The sequence below is a fragment of the Contarinia nasturtii genome, unplaced genomic scaffold (genome assembly GCF_009176525.2).
Source record: "Contarinia nasturtii isolate CC-2019 unplaced genomic scaffold, AAFC_CNas_1.1 Cnas_scaffold_745, whole genome shotgun sequence".
Classification (NCBI taxonomy): domain Eukaryota; kingdom Metazoa; phylum Arthropoda; class Insecta; order Diptera; family Cecidomyiidae; genus Contarinia; species Contarinia nasturtii.
The window spans coordinates 2,353,360-2,358,450 of record NW_022198093.1 but is presented as its reverse complement, the minus strand read 5'-3'; positions in this window follow the sequence as shown (position 1 = coordinate 2,358,450).

Below are 5,091 nucleotides of genomic sequence, written 5' to 3'. Positions count from 1 at the left end.
AATGCTTTAATTTCTAAAGTTAGTTTGTACTCTTTAGGTGATGGTGTCTATTAAAAAGAAAGAAAAGTTCGCACTTAAGAGGACAACAAAATCATACGAAAGAATAACAAATAAACAAAAAACAGCGGAAAACACATAAAAGTGCGGAGAAATGTGGTGTCCATTAAAAAAGATATGATCTTAGTCACGATAAGATATGAATCCATTGAAAACCATAAAACACAAAAATCGAAGATGAAAGTACCCAAGAAAAAAAAAACATCAGCGGGGACGGAAGGGTATCAAAATAAAATGGATGGAACAAAAAAATTGTGGGGAGGGAGGGGTGTTGATAAATAAAAATAAAACAAACCAAAAATAGTTAAATTTTTCTATTATGTTTTTTTTGCATTTATTTTGTTCACTGTTTAGCTTCTTTTTTTTCTTTATATATTAGAATTTTTCATCTCTGTTGCACAGATATTATTTCTTTTCTTTGTCACTTTGCAATATAACAATATGATATCATTAATCTTTGAAATAATGTTTATTTTTTATGCTTGCATCCGTTTGGTTTTCGTTAATTTTTCATCTTTGTTGGTGTTGATTATTGCATTTTCCTCATAAATTTTAATTTACAAAATGTAATTGGTATAAGCTTAGAGCTCTGTTTATACGGTATGTTTCGCGTTTGTTGTTTTCTTTTTTGGATCATTTATTGATATAATGGATTGATCGTATCGATTTATCTCTCTATATACATCATATGAAACATGCTAATGATCTCTCGCCATTCATTACATCTTTCACTTTGATTTTGTTTTTCGTGTTTTATTTTTCGCTTTGTTTTGGGGGGGAAGTGTTTCTTTACTTGACTATGAGGTAGTAAAATGAGAACATCCTGTTTTAATTAGTATATGTTTCATTATTGTTTCGTTTGAATGGCGGTTGTGTATTGTGATTGTGTGATTCTTCTTTGATTTCGTATAGAAAAAATATTGTAAATATTGTATATAATTCGACTGGGTACTTAAACGAAAATAAGAACATTTATGTATATATAATTTTTGCACTTGTATATGGTTTATTTGAAAAAAAAAAAAAAAATCAAAATCGGAGCGAAAACATATAAATCGACGAAAAAAATGACCATTCAAAATAAATGACCAATACTTAAAAAATTAAGATTGTGTACCTAAAGTGAATCCCTGAGTTTTGTTTGTTTTAGTTTTTATTACATATTTATTCTCTCTTATCGATTAAAAAAATCTATTCATATCTATTTAGTTTTTTTTTGTTTTTGTTTTTTTTTTATCGTCTATTTTATTATGTGTGTTGTGTATTGTGTATGGGTGTCTAAAAAGAGTTGTGGTTTTGTATTTTATGTGCATATTCTGTGTTTGTATATGAGGAGTGTGTGGTAGATGTTCCAATATGGTGGCATATGCAAAATTCAAAATATATATTTTGTTATGCTTTTTTTTAATACCCGATTATTTAAAGTAATTGTATAGTTCGACACTGTCACACTGAATCGACATTTTAATTTGACCTTAATTTCGATTATGAGAACTTTTTGATGGTCATACATGTTTTTGTCGTCACGATTCAGTGATGGTGAAATTAAATTTTGAACAAGAGATTTTTAAATCGATAGTTCACATTTTTCTCTCAATTGTTTGGATTAATATTTAAATTTTGCTTACATCCAATTACACCAAATTATAATAATTAATCATATTAAAAAATTTCAACATTCGAGAATAGTGTATCTTCTCTTTGTATTTTTTTGCATTTTTTTTTCATCTCATTTTTTTTTCACTAAAATGTTTAGTCTAAACATGATTTGCATCAATATATTGTGTGTAATGTAATTTTTTTCTCATCCAATATTTACTAGGGTGTGTAGAGGGTAATAGCAATTTAAAGTCGTTTTGCGACATTTTTTTTTCTTTTCTTTTCCAATTAAATCTAATAAAAATTCTTACAATGCGTTGACAATTTTTTTTGTTGTTAATTTTTCTTTCTATTGAAAATTACAATTTTTTATTAATATTTTAATATTTGAACAAAAAAAAGAATACCAAAAACCCACTTGATTAACCAAAAAAAAAAAAACAATCTAATAGTACATACTAGACGTCAATAATCTGACGTCTTATTTATAATCAATTTTTTTTTGTTTCTTACATGAATACGCCAGCTTAATGTGTGGTTTGTTTCACTTAATTTTTTTTCACTTAAATTTTTTTCACTTAATTTTTTTTATATGTAGCATCTAAACTGCATGTAAGTATTGTAATTTTTTTCATATCTTCTCATTAGATCCAATGAATAGATTGTTGTTTCCAATAATTAATCCAATTTGACGTAGCTTATATTCCCAATTGTATTAACGTAAATTGTATATTAAATTTTAATATGTCGAAAAAGTGTGGTTAATTCTGAAATGTTGCTTTGTCTCGTAAATGTGCTCAGTGACGATTATATGCATTGCCTTATATAAAAAACGATTTTTGTTGCACAACAATGAAAATGGTAAGTCCCTTTTTTAAAAAAGTAAATTGTTTTTTTTTCTTGCATATGTTTTGCATTTGACCTGAGAATGAATTTGAGTTTGATATAAAAAAGGGGGTGCGATCGGACGCATATTGGTGTTTTTCATTTTCAAAAAAAGTTTTGTTTGCGTATGAAGTTATTATTGATCGACATAAATACGCACAATTTTCGTTTAAATATTAGGCAATCTAAAGAAATCCCTGAGTGGAGTTATTATTATTATTATTTTTCATTTAATTTTTTTTTAAACATTAATTCTTTACAAAACATACACATTTATACCGACATTTATTTGTTTGTCTAAATTCTTATAAATGATGAATGCTCTTTGTTTTGAATGATGTTGTAAAACCATCGATTTCCATGATTAAATGTGGTGTGCGGTGATGGAATCGTATGTTTGTCCCTGATTTTTAGTTGGTTTTTGTTAAGACTAAAAGCGGTTAAGTGAGCACATTTTAAGACAAATTGTCGTGTATTACAAAATGAATGCCGTTCGATAAAGAAACGTTCTATTGTAAATGATAAAACTATTTCACTAACTAAAAAAAAAGAAGAAATAGCATAATCGTGATTCTGAGGTAATCAGTTTACGGAAACAGTCTGTTTTAATTATTAATAATCGATTAATGATAAGAAAAAAAAAAGAGTTTATAAAATTGGAGTTCTATAAAAAATAAAATTGAGGTATTTCTGTTCTGAAAAAGACAAATTGTTCAAATTTGCATTTTTTACACGTATTTTCTGTATGGCTTTGGATTTTCGGTTTCATTCGGTTAAATGCGATTGCAATGCCTGTTGTCTGTCTATTTTTGAGTTTTGTGGTATTATTCTAAATGCATTCGTTTTAAGTTTTACAATATTCCATTCGGTTTCATTGTTCACCACTTTACTTAAATATATAAAAAAAGAAGATATTTTTCTTTAGATGGTAACTTAGGCAATATAGAAACGAAAAATGTGTGTACATTGTTATTTTCTTCTCTTTTTTTTCAAATTTTTGTTTTACTCTTGAAGTTGTGGGCTTTTGCTTATTTTTCTTAATCGTTTTCTATCTGAATTTTATTTTTCTCGTAAGTTTTTGTCAACGATGATTTTATCGATCGCTGACGATGTGAATTTATGGTAACTGGGTGCGGATACTCTTCAAAAGAGCTCCGAAAATTTGTTTGCTTGTTTCTTTTAATGGGATTCTTTACAATTTTTCTTTCCGAAATTTACAGCGAAACAAACATATCGCAAATATGTTCAATTCAAAGTTCATCTTTTATCGAATCAATTTTGCATGTTGGTAAATTTTGAAGCGCCATAAAAAATGCTGTACATTTCAATCAGTTTAAATATTTCCATTCCAAAGGGAATTTTTTTCCATTTCAAAAACTTTTACACAATGTTTTCCATTTAATTCCCTTTCGAAGTAAATTCGAATTTTCCATATCTTCAAATACTTGAGCCATTCGAGTTCAAACACTTTTCAAATTCGTGATCACGATTTATATTGGTGGAGAACGGAAAAACCAACAAAAGAAAAAAAAAAAATTACAGTGTCAAAACTGAATCTCGCCAAATTAAAAAAATCGCAACTATCTATTGAATTACATTTTTCTTTTCCCATTTTTTCTCCCTCTCTCTCTCACTATTTCTATCTCTATCATTCGAGTGTTGATGTCTATGTACAAATCACAATTGATCTTCATCGAAATCAGAGCATAAAACAAACAAAATTATGAAAAAACAGAACAAATTAACAGAAAAATGAAAAAAGAAAAAAAAAAGAAAAGAAAATGTTCAAAACATTTCTTATTGATCATAAATCACAGATAATCAACTTGGGGGCGTATCTAAACTCAGTTTCCGATCTTTTGTTTGTGGTGCTCGGACAGTAAAAGAAAATTGAAACGGAAAACAAGGAATTGGAAAAAATCGAATTTGAATTGTGGTTATCACACTCTCGAAAACAAAAATCTCGATAATGTCTGACCAAAACAAAAATTTAATAACAAATATCTAATTGGAAAAAGTAAACGGAAAAAAAATCAATTGCTAATTGAAATTAATGTAAAAATGGCCTGACATTAATTAAATCAAATTGTGTTAGTTTTCGCTAAAGACGATCAAAGATTCAAGCAAGCAAATTGTTTTTTTTTTCCTTTAAAAAAAAACGAAATAATTTTTATGTACATATTGGAAATTCACTAATTAGAAATAAAATCTGATCTAAACAAAAAAAAAAAGAAATATAATAACTATGTATGTTATACACAAAAGCGAGGGGCGATTGGCAAGAAATTGCAATTTCATTGCGAATTTCTGCTATTACATTGTTGATTTGAAATCAAGTCAAAAAAAAAATAGATATATTATAAACGTAAATTCGGTAAAAATGTAAAATTAGAGCAAAAACAAAAAAAAAATAATAATTACTTAATAAAAGTAGATTAGGATCATATATGCTCACTGGTTGATTAATATCTTGAAGAGATGCGATCCACCTCTTACTCTCTCCCTCTCTGTTTGCTTAAATTATAAATAAAATGGTTAACGTTGGTAAAA